General features: G+C 46.5%; 1 protein-coding gene across 1 annotated transcript in view; it reads left to right on the top strand.

The window, feature by feature from the left end:
• The first annotated feature begins 13,682 nt into the window (after positions 1–13,682).
• ZNF469 (zinc finger protein 469) overlaps positions 13,683–20,175 on the top strand; it is a 506,485-nt gene continuing 499,992 nt past the window's right edge. The window contains exon 1 of the mRNA XM_029608648.1: positions 13,683–13,791. The gene's annotated coding sequence lies outside the window, so the exon portion shown is untranslated. The remainder of the gene's footprint in view (positions 13,792–20,175) is intronic.

Genomic DNA, 20,175 nt, shown 5'->3' with positions numbered 1-20,175 from the left:
TCGAAAAGAACACATCACCCCAGTATTGTTTCACTTACACTGGTTGCCAATCAAATATCGAATTCAGTTTAAAATTCTGTCCTTGGTACACTCATTACTAAATAATACAGACTCCATTTGGCTGTGTTCCTTGTTAAGAGTTTATAAACCCCAGAGAAATCTCAGGTCAGCAGGACAAAACCTGTTGGAAGTACCATCACCAAAAAATGCTACATTAAATATAACCAGAAACCGAGCTTTCTTAGTGGTAGGACCCACACTCTGGAACGCTTTGCCGAACCCTCTAAGGCAAATACATAGCGCAAAGGAGTTTAAAAAAGCACTGAAAACTCATCTATTTCAGATAGCTTTTAAAGATATGGCCACTCTTAGTCCGGAATAACAATTTCAGACGAATATTGTATATTTAATATTTGTTTAGTTACATAAATGTTTTAAGTCAATTATTTTTCCTATGTTTTTCTACTCTTTGTGTTTTTATAAAATAGACGCCAGTTTTCTTTTATACCACGATAAGTTATATTATTGATAACTTCCCCTGTTGTAATTTTTATTCTTACTTTATAGCTTTCTTGTTTTTATTTTTGTGTGTAACTTTTGATTTCTGGTTTTTCGGCTTTTATTATTACCTAATTTTACTCCCATTTTATGTTATTATTGTAAACCGCTGTGAACAGTAACATTACTGGTAAAACGGTATGGAAATGTTTAAAATAAAAATAAATAAAATAAATATCCTGGACATCCACCAACAGAACAGAAGGTGGGAGTATTTGATATCTTGAGAAGGATATGGGCCGGAAGACAAAACTTGGGAACCTGCCTCAAGCATATTGGATAAAAAAACTTAAGCAGTTTCATGCCCATCATCCCAAGAAGCCCAAACCTCCTGGAGGAGGGCATAGAAGAGGGGGTACTGTTGTGCTCGCCAGCCGCAGAGTCCCATAGCCAGCTTCCCTCACCCGTCGGGGCCTCGGGACTGTTCCCTCCTCCTCTGTGGCAGCAGGAAACCATCACCACCACCATTGTGCCTCTTCACTGCAGCAAGGAACGCCGCCAGCACCTGACACCCAGCAGCAGCTTAGGCGCGCCCGCACACCTCTCTCCGGCTCTTAAAGGGACTGCGGTGGGAGAATTTCCCGCGGTTCCATCTGATGTCATCAAGCAGGGACTACTTTAACCTAGTCCCTGCTCTTCAGCCTTACCTCTGCAACAGGCCATCTCCTTGGAGAAACTGCTTCTTCTGCTTGCGTTCCTGATTCCTTGTTCCATCTTGTGTTCCTATCCTGGTGTTCTTCCTGACCATATTTTCCTGCTTCCTGGTCCCTTTCTCTTCGTTGCTCCCCGACATCCTGGTCCTGTCTCCCTCGGACTAATTTCTGGCCTTGACCCTTGGACTGTTCACTGGATTCTGCTGCCTGCCCACCTGTCTTGACCCTTGGGTTCTGCCGCCTGTCTTGACCCTTGGACTGTTCACTGGGTTCTGCTGCCTGCCTCGATCCTTGGACTGTCCACCAGACTCCGTTGTTTACCCCTGCCTTGGGCCCGAATCACCACAGCTCCGTGATCCACCTCCCTACGATAAGGACCTGTTGGATCTTCTCTTCAGGTAGTGTCAACCTCGTCTTGGCTAAGGGGTCCACCATTGCAATACATTATCCAACAACCTGTTTTAGAAAGTTTTCTGGATGTTCTTCTTTTCTTTTGGGGGGTACGTTGTTTTCATTTTCATGTTCATTACATTTCCTTTCTATTTCTCATGTACAATCCGTGTTAATAGTCCTTCATTTATTTATTCTTTATGATGTTTCAGATTCAGTGCTCAGACCACTACTTTTCTCATATCTTATATGTGTCATTTGTAGGTAAGTCTGTGAACTTTTAAGGCTATTTTTGCTTTACTACATGTTATGCACAACATTTAATCCTTCTTTCACGCCTATGGATACCTTTAGAAACAATTTTTGAAGCAAACATAGAAAATACTCTTATTAATGTAAACCCTTTCCCATGCATAGACATAATTCATTATGGACCACTTTATGCAATTTCTCTCTTACATTGACTATCCTGTCTATATGTCTAATATTTTATATATTTTATATCTGTCCACCTATATATATCTATATTAGTGTATCTCCAGATGGACATGTCCTTGTTTTAATTTTTCTGATTTCAAATTTTTACTGTTTTGTTAGGCTCCCTCCTGACACAGTCTTTTCGAAACACGACCTGTGTAGGGGAACCATGAAATCACTGACATGAATGCTTTGGCTTGATGCTGATATTTTGAACAGTTTGCTTGCCTTGAATATAATAAAACTTTGAACTTTATGAACATTGCTTGAACCTTTTATGTCCTTCCTCTTTTCATTGGTCATTCTTTTTTAATAACACAGATAAAACATCTTTGAGCATTTAAAGCAGCAAGTTATCTACTAAAAAACATTAAATCATATATAGTTCCTCTCCCCTCCATTGAAATGGCCTGGACTTCAAAATCTCTTCTCTAGCTCTCTGTATAGCCTCCGGGGCTGCACACACCTCACTTTGGTATCCTCCAGAAGGAGTCAGGCAGTGGGGCAAAAGCCTGCCCCAACATAAGTAATAAGGATAACAATTGCACATGAGTTTTGAGGCATTCTCTTCCATATTGATTAGCCAAAACTAATAGAGCAGATCCTGAAGAGAGGCCAGGCTCTTGAATAAGGTTTCAATTTATTGAAAACGATATGCCTAGTTTCTTTCCAACTGTGTAAACTTGTTTAAATTGTTTTTCAACAGATTTTTGATGCTGAATAGCAACATTTTTTTGCTAAATGTTTAATCAGCAAAAAAGGGACTGTTGCCATAACCTTTTATTATCACAATGAGGTACCCATTTGTGTACTGGGGATAAATCCTGTACCGCAGGGTTCAGTGTCAACGCTTAAAATTCAATTTCTTAAAATTTTAAGGAGGATTTAGAAAAATGTGACTTTTAGGGTTGATTGTGTAATGTTTCTGATGCAAGTGCAGAATAGTGTATGGTGAACTGTGTGCACAGTTTGGAGTATGTCACATGGGTTTGCCTGGTGGCAGCCCTTCAGCAAAAGGAAAATTATCAACTACATTATCTTACCTTTTAATTTGTTTGCTAATTGTGATTAGGTATTTGGGATTATGAAGGGGTGGCGGGGGGGGAGTAAGGGTGATTGCCTTAGGCCCCAGTAGCTCACCCCGATGTCTGACATAACAGGGGAGCACCAGTGGGCCAGGAGCTGCAGCACTGGGGCTGGCCAAGTGGAGATTTCAACCCTGGGGCCAGGAGAGAGTTTCCTTCCCCCACTCTTTTACTTCCCCAACTCTCTGCTCTTTAATATCCTAAAGACGGGGAATCCCTTCTGTTCTTCAACATCTGGGAGAGGAGGAGCTGCTTTGGCTGAGTTGCCCTGGGCCCCCGCACTCTTCTGGGATCATGCCTGGGATTGTGGGCTGCAAAAGGTCGATAAGGATGATAAGGCCCATCCAGTCTGCCTAATTCATTCCTTGTTGTAATATCCAAACCTCCAGTGATCTCAGGCTTTCTCATCATTACTTTACAATTGGGGATCCTTTGCTTATTCCTGGTTTTCTTGAATTCTGTTACTGTTTTTGCTTCCATCATCTCCCCGGGAGGCTGCTTTGTGCACTATGTATACCTTTGAGATTTTAGAATGTCTCTCTCATACCCCTGCTTTTGTCTCCCTTAAGGTATACATATTTAGATCCGACATTGGTAATTTTGTAACATCGCAAGCAATCTGTGTGGCCAATATGCATACAAATTACACCAGTATTCAAAGGGAACATAAACGTCTACTTTCACATTAAAAATTATTCCACCAAATGTATGCGCATAAATTATTGGAGTGTGTAAATTTCCCATGTAAACATACACACATTGTAAAATTGAAAAGTATGTGTTTAAGCAAAAAATCTGCCTCAAACCTAACCCCAGAAATGCCTCTGCATAATGTGAACATGACTTACACACATAAGTTTACCCACACATCAGGCAGGGATTTTTATAAAACTCCATTTCTGTGCATAAAAGCAGTTGAAAATTGCCCCCTTAAATCTTAATTCATCATGCTTGGGTAGCCCTTCTCTGGACTGCCTTTGGAGGTTTCAGCCTCCAGAGCTAGACACAATGTTCCAGACAAAGTCTCACCAATGACCTATTCAGAGCCATCATCACCTCCTTTTTGTTTCAACTGGTAATATAGAAACAGAAGCACTCAAGCATCCCTGTGGCTCTGGTCACTGCCTTATTGTAGTGTTGTGCAACCTTAAAATCATTAGAGAAGGATGCCACTGATGTTTCTCTCCTGATTGGTGCATGTTATCTCCCCCTCTATCCATCATAATACTGCTGGTCCCCATGTATTTCTGCATCCCAAGCTTATGACACTGCATTTTTTTGCATTGCTTTACCACTCCTCGAGCTTTCTTGGATCCCACATCATTCAGCCTGCTCTTTCAGGAGTTTCTTGCAGTCTTTGCATCAGCTGCAAAAAGACAAATCTTTATCTATGAACTCTTCCACACTATAACTTAACAAAACTTTGAAGAGAACTGAGTCATTCCTTAGCATTCGGGTAGGTCAATCCTAACGAGTAGTTATGCACCTCTGCCAGCAGATGGAGACGGAGCAAAAGCTGACATCACAGCTATATAGTCCCGCCCCGACATCAGCCCACCAATATTCTCCGTCTCCAGCAGATGGTGGACATGTATTTCCCTTCGAGGGATTGCTTGTGAGTTAAAAAAAAAAAATGAGGAAAAGGAAAAAAAAGTTGGAAAGGAGATGTCTATGTAGCACCACTTGCCTCCTGAGGTGATACTGTGCGGTCCCTCCCTCAGTAGAGTGGCTTCAGTCCAGTAGTCTTGACTTTCGTGGACCTAAATTCCAATTGGCGGTTGCAGACCGAGAGGGGCTCAGCGGTAAAGGCTTTAGCCCTTTCCCCCCATAGCCGCGTCCTGTTCCTGCTGTCAGCCAGGGAGGGCTGAGCTCAGGTAAAAGTTTATAACTTAAAAAAAAATAAAAGTCAGTGACAGAAAAACAGCAGGAGAAGGGACTGTTTCCTCGGCTGTCCTGCTCACATCTTTAGGGAGTTCCGTGAGGTGAGGAGAGAGTGCAGGCACAGCAGGCTGAGCAGCCATTTGGCTAGTCCCCACTCCCAGGCATCTCCCATTTTGGCGCATGGTAGGTCGTGGGGTACTTTCACGTGCTTTTTTACTGCATACCATTGGCGCGGTTTTTCGCAATTATTTCTAGCATATTTGATCCCAGATGGCTCCAAAGCCATCTGGCTTTAAATACTGCCAATGTGGCAAAATTATGTCCATCACTGATGGACATAATTATTGTTACATTTGCCTAGGCCCAGATCACGACCAGGCATCATGCAGAGACTGCGGCTGCATGTCTCCTAAGGCCCAACGTCAGCGAGCAGCCAAAATGGAGCACCTGAGGACGGGCTCCTATGCCCCACTGACTTCAGCTCACTCTTTGCCGGGACCGTTGAAGAAGGGTAAGGCCCAGGTCAAAAGAGCTTCCTCCCTGGGACCCACCGAGCTGAAGCACGCCGTGACAGGTACCTGGCCAGGGTCTCTACACCCTTAAGGCCTTCCAAACAAGATGGGGCTCCAGCAGCGGTACCGCGTACAAAAAGATTGGGGGATGCCTTGACCGAGTCACAGGGTTCTGGGTCCGGTCAACCCCGTTCTTCGGCGCCAACATCATCGATGTAAAAGAAGCATAAAACAAGATGGCACATGATGCCCCAACGATGCACGGCGCACTAATGGTGCAGGGATCAGGAAGAACGATGCAGGGATCGGCCCACGGTGCATCAAGGGCGCACCATTAGGGCAAGGATCCGCACACAGCGCATCATTGGCGCAAGGCACACAAAAAAAGAATGACACACGGCCGAAGCAGGACACACAACCGATGCACTCAACATCATCTCAAGAGAAATGTCATCACACGATGCATCAGAAATACGTAACTCACCCATCTATGAAACTTCCCAGCTCCCTCATCACTCCATAGTGGTGGAATCAGCATTATCAGAGGCAAAACGTACCAAATTACATGCCAACTCCCCGCCGGGCCGTGAAAGTAAATGCCTGGCATGCTGATTCCACCACTATGGAGTCATGAGGGAGCTGGGAAGTTTCATAGATGGGTGAGTTACGTATCTTGTACTTTATGTCTATTTTTCTAGAGGCGGCCATTGTAGAAAAAGGCATCTCCCAGATTTTGTGCAAAACGTTGTCTAGGACGAAGTGGGGTGGTAATGCAGTTGGTTCAGGGGGTGTTTCGAAGATTCGTAGGATCCCCATCATTTCTTTTCTAGGATCAGGCACTTTTCCAATTTTGCATAGGTTAGGTCCTCTGGGGGAGAATATGGCTCCGGTAGACCTTCCTTAGCAAACAAATTAAAAGGTAAGATAATGTAGTTGATAATTTTCCTTTTGCTGAAGGGCTGCCACCAGGCAAACCCATGTGACATACTCCAAACTGTGCACACAGTTCACCATACACTATTCTGCACTTGCATCAGAAACATTACACAATCAACCCTAAAAGTCACATTTTTCTAAATCCTCCTTAAAATTTTAAGAAATTGAATTTTAAGCGTTGACACTGAACCCTGCGGTACAGGATTTATCCCCAGTACACAAATGGGTACCTCATTGTGATAATAAAAGGTTATGGCAACAGTCCCTTTTTTGCTGATTAAACATTTAGCAAAAAAATGTTGCTATTCAGCATCAAAAATCTGTTGAAAAACAATTTAAACAAGGGTCAGATGGTAGTCCTGTGGAAAGCTTCGATGAAAAGGTAGATAACTGAGAACTAGGGCTCAGTGGTGGGACTGGTGTATACAGTATGTCTGCATCTGATGGTCCAGGAATCGGTGATAGAGGTGGAGAGACCTGAGGGGAATCTTATGGTGGAATTTCCCTTGTTTGCTCTAGATCCTTAAAGAAGGAACTAAAAACCTCAGAAATTTGTCATTGCAGAAGCCGCTAAGGTACCTTGAGGTGGTATACGTAGACGTGTAGTAGGTGTCTTTGTTGGAATGGCCGCCAACAAGATATCCTCGGGCAATGTTCTTTTGAGCTGAGGTCGTGGTTGGATGACCGGAGATGGTCGAAAACGTTTAGTTAACAGAATTTGCAATGAAGGATATAGTCTCTTGGATCGAGACACTGAGGAGAGACTGAAATAAGAGCGTTCACTTAATAACGTGTGACCTGAAAAGTGAGATTCTGGAGTAGACAGAATCTCCATGTCAATATCTGGGTTTTTACTTGGATCCCTTGGTGACTCATGAGAATGCTTTCTCTTCTCTACTCTTTTTTGAGAGGAATGCATTGATAAATTTGCTTACTGTAAACGGTGTTTCCGTAGATAGCAGGATGAATTAGCCATGCGATCCCTCCCTCCTCCCTAGACAGTCCCACAACGGACACATCCTATTTATTACCTCTTGCTTGGCTACAAAGAAACTGAAGAGGAGAGGGAATCGCGCAGGAACACCACCACACAGCCGCGCAGAGTCAAAGCTCTATGACTGAGGAAACTCCGCCTACTTGGGGTCACAACGCTTCCCAGACAGCATGGCTAATTCATCCTGCTATCTACGGAAACACCGTTTATGGTAAGCAAACTTGCTTTTTTATTACACACCACTGTTTAAAATATTTGCTTAAGAAACCCAATATTAAGCAAAAGACACTTATCATTTGTTTGTCATAGCGACACTGTTCATATGCTCTGTATTGCCCGACACAGTGCATGTTTTGACATCTTCCTCAGGGGCTTAAATAGTATATTCTTCTACAAAATAAACAAATGATATTAATAAAGATGCCTATTAATGCCCAGCATCTGAGAAAGTTAACTAACTCAAAATACATACATGTTTTTGCCACTGAAAAAACTTCTCCCATTATAACACAGTGGCCATGGCGTTTCATCATAGCATGAGCCAATACAATACCATTTTCTCCCATTCTTTGATAAGGGTTACGGGGGAGAGAGCTTAGAGCCTGCTTTACTATGTGATGTCATTTGTGACACTGTTCTGAATATGGCGACTCCCAGGAACTCAGGGAGGTGGGGTTTTTCCAAGCATTTCAATTATAGCAGCTTTAAAGTAGCATGTTTAATCAATGCAGGATTGTGTGGCTTTCTTAAACATTGCTAAGTACATAGGGCCAGATGTTCTAAAGGGTTTTTCCTATTTTGTGTCTATGGGAAAAATGCTGAGTCCATCAGGCTGACAGTGTGTAGAGCTGTCTGTGGAACTGGTGCGGATGTCTGTCGACTGATTGTCAGATTCTAGAACATTCCAGTCCTCGCGGGTAAAGAATAACATTGAACCAGGGCATGGATTTTGTTCTAATGAGTTTCACCCATATTATGTTACGTAATCAAGCATGCCACTTTTACAAAACAAATTGTATGGCCTGAAATCTGAATTTCATTAGTAGTTGCTACATCTTTGCTGTCAGAATGTATGTTTTATTTATTTTATTTTAAAAGATTTCTTACCTGCAAATTCCAAAATGGGGTACATAAAACAACATACAAAATTCTACACAGAACTAAAAAGACAGACATACTGCTGTCAATTTCTCTTCCATCTGACTATCCTTACATTCGTCCTTTATCTATTACAGCCATTAGTCCCCAGTAAACAGAAACTTTTAAAATCTTTTCTACAGCCTTTTCTACAGCTGTCATAGCAGTCATAAATGATTTTGTGTTGACTCTTGAGCTGTGCCGTGAAATCATGAAGATTAGTCTTTGCAAACGCAGCCTCGCCATTGGCACATGTCATAACCGGTATGCAAATGGATCCAGCTATCACAGTATGTGAGCCTTTGTGCTGCGGTAAGGTTGACGCTACCCAACTGGGTCCTTACTGATAGGAGGGGGACTCTTGGGGACCAAAACTGAGCCTCACCTATACCAGCCTCTTCCCTGCAGGGTGAGTTAGGGGACTTAGGCGAGGGTCCCTATAGGCGTGGGCAGGCAGAATCAGTAACAAGGCCGAGGTCAGGGCAGGTGGAGGGCAAGCAGCGTCAGTATCCAGGCCAGAGGAATAGGACAGGTAGAAAACAAGCAGCATCAGTATCCAGGCAAGGGGTCAGGGCAGGTGGAAAGCAAGCAGCATCAGAATCCAGGCAAAGTTAGATCCAAGAGGCAGTTGGAGAAGGCAGTTGGGAAGGATGAGAGCAAGGCCAAGGGAGAAGAAGGAGAAGAGGAGGACTGGAGCAACTGGGGCAGAGGTAAGGTAGGCAGGAGCAGAGAGCAGGCAACACGTACTGCTAGCTAAGGCATGGCAGGAGGACCTGTTGCTGAGGTGCCGGCTGGGAGCACAGCTGGAATTTAACTATCCAGCCATGCTGGCGTTATCAGGGAGTGGCACTACTGCTGCTCCCACCGTGGGGCCTTCTTAGTGCAGCCAGTGGCATGTACGCATGCCCTGGAGAACAGCGTGCAGCAGTGCTGGCGTTGGTGGAAGGGAAGCAGTGATGTCCTAGGGTGAATGGTCGTGGGGCCATCCCTCAACCAACCCAGTGCTACACCAACATTGATGCTGCTGGTAGAGAGAATGGGTCAGTCCCCTGTACAAATGAGTCGCAGCTCTCTCTTCCATCTAGATTAAAGATGTGAAGACAGAAGATGACATGATAAATGTTCGGTATTTCATCTAAAACCATTGCAGAAATTCTGTGCTTAAACCTCTCAACCTGACTTTACTTGGGGAAGATTCTCAGTACTGAGGAATCAGGTGCTCATACTATCAACTGCTCAAGGTGCAGCGCCTATGTCGATGTCACTAATGCATGGTCATGATATCCATGGCTTTTGGAGACACTGATGACTTGTGGGGGGTGGGAGATAGAAGTGGAAACTGGTTTCCATGGAATGGTGTTGGACCATTGTGTAAGGGTGATGAAGGTGGTGAACTAATGAAGAGCCAAAAACCAAAGTCTGCTGTACGGCTCCTCACTAGCCATTGAAACGCAGGGCCCAGCAAATGGAATCCTGCCTTCAGATCTTAATAGCGGAAAATGATCTTGCATGCATTTTCTGATTTTTCAGCATCTATTTGGACTGTTGTTAGTGGTCTGAGCCAACGTTTAGGGGCTATTCTAAGGTGGACAGCGTGTCTGTAAATACAATTATTAACAGCTCAGTGATGCATTCCTCTTCCTCTGGGGAACTGCAGAATCAAGCTGACCTTAGATACAGAGATGAAAAGAAGATGTCTGCTCCTGAACCATAATAACATAGCAATATAGTAAATGATGACAAAGACCAAAATAGTCCATCCAGTCTCCCCTGAAAGAAATGAAGGGTTGTAACCACTGTGTGCATGCAGATTACCCTCATGCCTTCTGTTTAGGGTTGTAGCTGCCGCTGTGTGGGTTTGTAACTGCCACTCCGTGCAGCTCACCCCTCTTCCCAAGCCTTTTTTGGAAGCACAATACAGACATCTCACTACTATAGTGGGCTGAATTGCCCCTCTGTGCAAGGTAGCCCTGGGCTTCGTTAACACAGGTTAATGTTCCCTGTTGCCCTCTGCCTCCTCCTTAGATTCACTGAAATAAATCCCCCTGCTGCCACCTCCCTCCCAGTGTTCCCAGATCCCCCAACTGTCCCCCCCTCCTTCCTTGGACTTTAGTTCTGCCAGTAGGGCAGCGGAGGTGGAGACAGATGGGGGCAGACCGACAAGCCTCTGGAAGGATATCTCGCTCTCTTACAGGTACCCAGCATTAGCAGCAGAGCCCTGTGCCGACGAAGAACCCGCATCACCACCAGGCTTGCTTCGCTTCTTTCCTGAGATGCAGTGCAATTTCTGCAGTGGCTGACTTTCTTCTGAATCCTTATTCTGACCCAGTAACCAGAAAAAAAATTTTTCTCTTTTGGGTTCAACAGAGATGTTCAAATAATGGTTAATTCCAGTTTTGGGTTTGGGTCGACCCCCTTGAGGAGCACAACACAGCCAGAGAGGCAGATGCAGAAAGGTGCGCTCAGTGGAGTGCGCCTTTCAGTCTGCATTTTGTGCACGCCTTTTCTATGGGAAAAACCTACTCCCAACGCAGAAAGTGGTTTTGCGTGCAGAAAATGTGCGTACCTCAAGGCAAGTAGTACCTAGCGCCCTCGCATGAAAATCCCATGCAAATGTCAGCATTAAGTATTACTTCCCGATGAAGAGGAACCTCATCGGGCCAGCGCGCCTTCTTTAGCGCTGGAAACAATGCCTGGGCCAAAGCTGGAGTCAAGTTTCCAGCGCTATAGAAAAAAATAATTACAAAGGGAAAAAAAAAATCTCTGGGCGGATAAGTGTCAGTAGCTGCTGCTGCCACCTAACCAGAAAAGTACCAACTAGTCGTGTATGTAGCGGTGGGAAGCAGCTGCCAGATAGCCAGACACGTTGGTACTTATCCAGCTATCTGGTGGCGGGTCACCACTACAGAGCCAGATAAGTACTTTATCTGGCTATGAGCGTTGACCCGCACCAGGATAAGTACCAATTTATCTGGCTTTCTGGCAGCTGCTTCCCATTGTCATTTAAGCCAGATAAGTTGGTATTTATCCAACTGTGTGGCAGCAGTGGCTGCCGCTACTTGTATAGACAGCTCCTCCCTCCCTGTGTTAACATGTGTGTTCGGCCTGTGCCAAACTCAATTTTTACATCTTTTATGCATTTTTAACTCCCAGTGCATTAGCATTTTTAACTCCCAGTGCATTAGCATATCATTAGCTTATTGCATCGGGATTTAAAAAAAGGAAATGTACCTGAACATTAAAAATGTGCACTGGAAACCAGCGCCCAGTTTTTTTAATGCTCGGATTATTGCATCGGGAAGCGTTACCACCATGCAGGGACTGGGAAGCATTCAGTCCGTGGTTTCACTATCCAGCGGGGGAGTTGGTGGCATTCAGCAGACCCAGGGCTGAGAGCTGATTGGCTCTCCCATCAGAAGCCAGAAGTCAGCCTTCTGCTCCTAGCCCCTCTGCCTTCCCTCCCCTGCTAAAAAGCAGGTAATACCGTTTTGCTTCTGATTTTAAAGGCGCTCACGAAATATTTAGGCAGGGCAGAGCGTTTTAAGCCTTTTCATTGTATGTACTTGCTTTCAGTCCTGTTCCCCTGTGAGAAATTTCAAAATGGGATACAGAACAGTTCAAATAATTTCAGTATAAATTCTGCAGCATACAAATAAACCCCTAGATTCATCGTTCTGCTATATTTATGAGTCGTGAAAAAAAAAAAGGAGCGGGGGAGGGGGGGGACAAAAGTAGGCAGCCAGCCGCAGCGCTCCAGTGCAGCTGTGCCACGGGAAAAGGTGGTTATTTCCCGCGGTGCTGCCGGCCTTAATGGGGAAAATCCCACCCCACCCCCACTCCTCCCCTTCCCTTAATTTGCATGGCATGGTCATGATAACGGCCCATCGCAGAATAATGAATGACCCTGAAAGTGTGTGAGTGGAAGTCTTTATTTTCATGACTGCCCCACAAAAGTCATTTGTAGTCTCCTGTAATACTTTCAGCAAAATATTTGATTATGTAACCTTACAACACCGCATAAAAATCAAAGGTTAACAAATAGAAACAAAACAGCTCCCAAACTGTATATATATATATATATATAAGGTTATACTTTTTTATGGGACTAACTTGGTAATTTCTTCACTTACTTCAGCGAGCTAGTACTCTCTTCCTCAGGTCTGAATTCAAATGAGCAAAAGATGACATTTACCAGGAAATGGAGAGTAGCGTGGCTGCCATAAGTGACTCAGAAAAAGCATTCCAGTGATAAGGGGAGGTGCAGTTGATGCTTCTATATCAGCATTTGTTTTCCTAGTGTTATACCTCCAACACAAGGAGGGTTGTCCCAGAGATGGATCGTGTAGCACTATATTCCCAGCACAATGAAGGTTTCTAGGAATGTGCCTAGCCCAGAGGTGGACTGTGTAGCACTAGTCCCCTAGCATATGGAGGTTTTCTAGAAATGGCTCTGTCCCAAAAGTGGACTCTGTAGCACTATACCCCCAGCACAAGGAGTATTCTAGGAATGTGTCTGCCCCACAGGTGAACTGAGTAGCACTATACCCCAGCACAAGGAGTATTCTAGGAATGTGTCTGTCCTACAGGTGAACTGTGTAGCACTATACCCCCAGCACAAGGAGTATTCTAGGAATGTGTCTGCCCCACAGGTGAACTGAGTAGCACTATACCCCAGCACAAGGAGTATTCTAGGAATGTGTCTGTCTTACAGGTGAACTGAGTAGCACTATACCCCCAGCACAAGGAGTATTCTAGGAATGTCTCTATCCCACAGGTGGACTGTGTAGCACTATACCCCCAGCACAAGGAGTATTCTAGGAATGTCTCTATCCCACAGGTGGACTGTGTAGCACTATACCTCCAACTCAAGGAGGGTTAAGTGTGTATGAATCTCCCTGTCATAGGGTTGAGCGCTGTAGCAGAACATTTCCAGTACTAGGAGGGTTAAGTTGTGTGTGTCTGTGTGTGAGTGAGAGTGAAGGGGGTGGAGAGGGAATCCCAAGCTGGAACTTGAGACTTTCCAGCTGAGAAGGAAGAATCCAGAGGAGATGCAGATGTAGTCATTCAACACTGCAATCTAGGAAGTCAGGAAAAGCCGAGAAACTGTCGATTGTGCACCTTTACCTAGCACAGGAGAGGTTGTCCTTAAAGCCCCGGCGTCCTGCATGGTAAGTGTCAAAACTTCATTGCCAGTAAACTTACTGTGGGGGAAAGTCTGGGCGATCCTCCGAGATGAAGCGAGTTTTGGCTCCGGCAGCATGGCACTGGAGGTAGGAAAACTGCATTTCGTGCTCAGAAATGTGCAGCTCGCCTCCTTCCTCCGGGGGAAAGGCAGCGTTGCTCTCGCAGCTCATTTCAAAGCCGACCCTGCCTGCGAAGTGCCACGAAATGGGATGCGCTCATTTAGAAAGAATACAGACCAGACAGACAGGGGAGGCAGGCAGGGCACCGCGGCCAGGAAGTTCATGGCCTGCAGTGAGTGCGAGTTAAAGGGACCCGGACTGAGTGTCCCGGAGGTGCTGCTGCTGCTGTGACAGCGGAACAGAGGGGCCCATGCGGCAAGGACAGCGTTAGAAAGCTGGGCCGGGGAGAGAGACATTAATGAGGAGTCAAACGCTTCCCAGAGCAGCTCTGATTGCTTTCTCTTTTGAGTTTGTTATATGCGACTGAGTGGACAAGTTTCAGCTTAAAAAGTGTTACCTCCAGTTGCACATAACCTGCCCAGGGTGTAGCAGAAACCTTTTTTTTTTTAAAGTTAATGTCTGCATAACGCTGCAAGCTTTCAGGACTGCTTCGTGCCCAGCGTGCCAGCTGGGCACCCGTCTGCTCTCCTGCTCCGGCTCTGCTCCTGCAGTCTCTGATGCATGCATGCAAGCTTTCGGGACTGCTTCGTGCCCAGCATGCCAGCTGGGCACCCGTCTGCTCTCCTGCTCCGGCTCTGCTCCTGCAGTCTCGGATGCATGCATGCAAGCTTTCAGGACTGCTTCGTGCCCAGCGTGCCAGCTGGGCACCCGTCTGCTCTCCTGCTCCGGCTCTGCTCCTGCAGTCTCTGATGCATGCATGCAAGCTTTCGGGACTGCTTCGTGCCCAGCATGCCAGCTGGGCACCCGTCTGCTCTACTGCTCCTGCAGTCTCGGATGCATGCATGCAAGCTTTCGGGACTGCTTCGTGCCCAGCATGCCAGCTGGGCACCCGTCTGCTCTCCTGCTCCGGCTCTGCTCCTGCAGTCTCGGATGCATGCATGCAAGCTTTCGGGACTGCTTCGTGCCCAGCATGCCAGCTGGGCACCCGTCTGCTCTCCGGATCCGGCTCTGCTCCTGCAGTCTCGGATGCATGCATGCATGCTTTCGCTGGCTGTTTCTGCAAGCCCAGCCACCCTGCAGCCCTGTAACGAGCAGAGGGGCATGGATCTGAGCAGCCTTGCAGGCCCTGCCCTCTCTCTCTGCCCGTGCTGAAGGGCATGCATGAGAGAGATACATGTGGGCACGTTACTGGAGCAGCTCAGCTCCGAGGAAGATGGGGTCAGTGTGGGCAGGAAGAGAGAAATGTGAAAGGCGGACGGCTCCCCTCTCAGACTGCGCAAGTGAGGGGCATAACTCACTGCCTTAGCATCCCACCTCTTCCTCTGAGGAATAGTTTTCAGCTGATGAAAGGAAAAAAAAAACAAAATCCAACGAGAGCGACTTTATTTTCCATTCCATCCGTGAAGAGATGAACAGACATGTCAGTCAGATTTTCCTAGCATAAATTCTGCTGCTTGGAAAGCCCTGCCTGCTGCTGTCCAGAAGTTCATGCCAGCGGGGGGCGCTTTGGGGCTGCAGCAGGCGGCAGGATGCCCAGGCGGCGACTGGCAGCAGCTTGGCACACGTGGACCAGGAGCGGTCCCGGCCAAGCGCGGAGTCAGAGAATTGAAAGCTTCCTGTCAGCAGCAGCAGCAGCAGAGACAGAAATCCAGAAATGTTCCCTTTTGGGTTTCTTCTACTGCGCGGAGTCGTAGCTTGCAGCAGAGACACCGACCCCACCTGTCATGTTAATTTACTGCCTTGCCTTAGTAAAAGCATTCCTGGGGTAAGGGGCAATTACCTGGAAGAGCCACCCACTCCCGGAGCATAACAAGACTGTACAGGACAAATATGTCATTGGAGGTGGTGGTGGTGGGATGTCTTGACTTACTGCAAAACTGCAGATGCAGCCTTTCCCTAAAAATGAAGGTTTCCATTCATGGTCTCCAGCAGGAGGATAGCATAGCAGCAGCAAACCCTTGCATTGCCACTGCTAGTGCATTTCTTCAGTGCCTACCGCTGGCACCGTGGCACTGACGGAAGTGGAGGGGCTTCTTGTGTCCTGGCAAGGGAGAGAGAGTGGTGGCTCTGCCACCCCCCCCCCCCCCCCCCATGCTAATCTGGAAGAAATCTTTCCGTTTCATGACATCCCACAGCTACTGAGCCTCTCGCCCTGTGCTGTCCATGCTACACATTAGCTGCTCACATGCTGAATAAGAGGATAAGAAGTGCCTTGATGGCCAGACCAAGGTCCATCGAGGCAAAGTCAGCATCTTATGTACAACAGGGACCAATTTGGATCACAAATCCCTGGCACATCCCATAAAGTTGATCCTATTTCTTGTTACTCACTCCCAGGGAGAGCAAAAGCTTTCTTTAATCTACCCGGACAATGTTTTATGGACTTTTCCTCCAGGAACCTGTCTAAACTTATTTTAAACCCCGCTATGCTCGTCGCCTTCATCACGTCCTCTGGCAGCAGATTCCCCAGCTTCAGCGTGCACGGAGTGAAAAAGCACTTTCTACAATCTGTTGTAAATCTGCAGGTTGTTAGCCTCACGGAGTGTCCCTTGTTTTATTATTATTTGAAAGGGTGAATAACCGTCCTTTATTTACCCGTCCCACCCCGCTCATGATTTTATAAACTTCTATCCTGCCCCCCTCTCAGCCGTCTCTTTTCCAAGCTGAAGATCCCTCACCTGCGGAGCCTCCCATCTCGGGAGAGATCCTTTCACCTCCTCCGCACCTTTCCTAGTGCCGCTCTGTCTTTCTTGTCAAGGGGGTGACCAGAGCTGCACACAGTGCTCAAGAAAGCTGGATATCTCACATCCAGCGTAAAAGCCAACATTTAATAGAGCTCTGCTTATTCACATCTCCGTGCAAGAGAGACACCACAAGCCTCTCACAATTATTTCTGCAGCTTCTCTTGCTACTAAAGTAACTATATACTACAAAACCTGTCAGTTAGGGTTGGTTACTCCTGTACCAAGCTTGTCTTTCTGTGGAGATGAACCTGGTTCTACTGCTGCCAGCGCTGGATCAGTCCTCTCACTCTGACTCTGGTTCGGTATTGGTGTCAGCGCTGGATCAGACCTTCATTGACTCTGACCCTGGTTCTGTATTAGCGTCAGCGCTGGATCAGACTTTCATTGACTCTGACTCTGGTTCTGTTTTGGTGTCAGCGCTGGATCAGTCCTTCTCTCACTCTGACTCTGGTTCCGTGTTGGTGTCAGCGCTGGATCAGACCTTCATTGACTCTGACCCTGGTTCTGTATTAGCGTCAGCGCTGGATCAGACTTTCATTGACTCTGACTCTGGTTCTGTTTTGGTGTCAGCGCTGGATCAGTCCTTCTCTCACTCTGACTCTGGTTCTGTGTTGGTGTCAGCGCTGGATCAGACCTTCTCTCACTCTGACTCTGGTTCTGTATTGGTGTCAGTGCTGGATCAGACCTTCTCTCACTCTGACTCTGGTTCTGTGTTGGTGTCAGCGCTGGATCAGACCTTCTCTCACTCTGACTCTGGTTCTGTGTTGGTGTCAGCGCTGGATCAGTCCTTCTCTCACTCTGACTCTGGTTCTGTGTTGGTGTCAGCGCTGGATCAGACCTTCTCTCACTCTGACTCTGGTTCTGTGTTGGTGTCAGCGCTGGATCAGACCTTCTCTCACTCTGACTCTGGTTCTGTATTGGTGTCAGCGCTGGATCAGACCTTCTCTCACTCTGACTCTGGTCCTGTGTTGGTGTCAGCGCTGGATCAGACCTTCATTGACTCTGACTCTGGTTCTGTATTGGTGTCAGCGCTGGATCAGACCTTCTCTCACTCTGACTCTGGTTCTGTATTGGTGTCAGTGTTGGATCAGACCTTCTCTCACTCTGACTCTGGTTCTGTGTTGGTGTCAGCGCTGGATCAGAACCTCTCTCACTCTGACTCTGGTTCTGTATTGGTGTCAGTGTTGGATCAGACCTTCTCTCACTCTGACTCTGGTTCTGTGTTGGTGTCAGCGCTGGATCAGAACCTCTCTCACTCTGACTCTGGTTCTGTATTGGTGTCAGTATTGGATCAGAACTTCTCTCACTCTGACTCTGGTTCTATGTTGGTGTCAGTGCTGGATCAGAACTTCTCTCACTCTGACTCTGGTTCTGTTTTGGTGTCAGCGCTGGATCAGAACTTCTCTCACTCTGACTCTGGTTCTGTGTTGGTGTCAGTGCTGGATCAGACCTTCTCTCACTCTGACTCTGGTTCTGTATTGGTGTCAGCGCTGGTTCAGAACTTCTCTCACTCTGACTCTGGTTCTGTGTTGGTGTCAGTGCTGGATCAGAACTTCTCTCACTCTGACTCTGGTTCTGTGTTGGTGTCAGTATTGGATGAGACCTTCTCTCACTCTGACTCTGGTTCTGTGTTGGTGTCAGTATTGGATCAGAACCTCTCTCACTCTGACTCTGGTTCTGTGTTGGTGTCAGCGCTGGATCAGAACTTCTCTCACTCTGACTCTGGTTCTGTGTTGGTGTCAGCGCTGGATCAGACCTTCTCTCACTCTGACTCTGGTTCTGTATTGGTGTCAGCGCTGGATCAGACCTTCTCTCACTCTGACTCTGGTTCTGTGTTGGTGTCAGCGCTGGATCAGACCTTCTCTCACTCTGACTCTGGTTCTGTATTGGTGTCAGTGCTGGATCAGACCTTCTCTCACTCTGACTCTGGTTCTGTGTTGGTGTCAGCGCTGGATCAGAACTTCTCTCACTCTGACTCTGGTTCTGTATTGGTGTCAGTATTGGATCAGACCTTCTCTCACTCTGACTCTGGTTCTGTATTGGTGTCAGTATTGGATCAAACCTTCTCTCACTCTGACTCTGGTTCTGTGTTGGTGTCAGCGCTGGATCAGAACTTCTCTCACTCTGACTCTGGTTCTGTGTTGGTGTCAGCGCTGGATCAGAACTTCTCTCACTCTGACTCTGGTTCTGTGTTGGTGTCAGCGCTGGATCAGAACTTCTCTCACTCTGACTCTGGTTCTGTATTGGTGTCAGTATTGGATCAGAACTTCTCTCACTCTGACTCTGGTTCTGTGTTGGTGTCAGCGCTGGATTAGTCCCTCTCTCACTCTGACTCTGGTTCTGTTTTGGTGTCAGCGCTGGATCAGAACTTCTCTCACTCTATTAAATATAAAAAAAAAAAAAAAGAACTTCTCTCACTCTGACTCTGGTTCTGTGTTGGTGTCAGCGCTGGATTATTCCCTCTCTCACTCTGACTCTGGTTCTCTTTTGGTGTCAGCGCTGGATCAGAACTTCTCTCACTCTGACTCTGGTTCTGTGTTGGTGTCAGCGCTGGATCAGAACTTCTCTCACTCTGCCTCTGGTTCTATGTTGTTGTCAGTGCTGGATCAGAACTTCTCTCACTCTGACTCTGGTTCTATATTGGTGTCAGTATTGGATCAGAACTTCTCTCACTTTGCCTCTGGTTCTGTGTTGGTGTCAGCACTGGATCAGACCTTCTCTCACTCTCACTCTGACTCTGGTTCTGTATTTAGATCTTTAAGTCTATCTCCATATGCTTTAGAATGAAGACCTCTGACCATTTTAGCAGCCTCCTTCTGGACTGACTCCATCCTGTTTATATCCTTTTGAAGGTGCGCTCTCCAGAACTGCACACAGCAATCCAAGTGAGGTCTGATCAGGGACCTAGAAAGCAGTAATATCACCTCCCTTTTTTTGCTGTCCATTCCTCTCCCTGTGCATCCAAGCATCTTTTTTTTACTTTTTGCTGTTGCTTTATCCACCTGTTTGGTCACTTTAACATCCTCAAATAAAGTCACCTCCAGATCCCATTCTTCCTTTGTGCATAAAAGAATTTCACCTCTAATTCTCTTCCTTTCCCTCGAGTTTTTGTATCCTAAATGCATTACTCTGCATTTTTTTCAGTATAAAATCTTAGCTGTGAGATCCTGGACTATTCCTCAAGCTTTGCTAGATCCCTTTTCATGTTTTTCACACCTTCCTGGCTGTCCACCCTGTTACAGATGTTGGTATCATCGGTAAAAAGTCAAACCTTTCCTGATAATCCTTCTGCAATGTCGCTCACGAGAATGTTGATAAGAACCAACCAAGGACCCATCCCTGATGCCCTCCGCTGGCACCACCCCCCTCTTCTGAGTAAACTCCATTTACCACTCCCCTTTGTCACCTCCCACTCATCCAGTTTCTAACCCAGTCAGTCACTCTAGGTCCCATATATAGGGTATTCAATTTATGCAGAGAATAGTCAGAAAACAAGGAAATAGAG

The sequence above is a fragment of the Rhinatrema bivittatum genome, chromosome 7, assembly GCF_901001135.1.
Source record: "Rhinatrema bivittatum chromosome 7, aRhiBiv1.1, whole genome shotgun sequence".
NCBI lineage: Eukaryota > Metazoa > Chordata > Amphibia > Gymnophiona > Rhinatrematidae > Rhinatrema > Rhinatrema bivittatum.
This window is presented reverse-complemented; position numbering and strand designations above follow the sequence as displayed.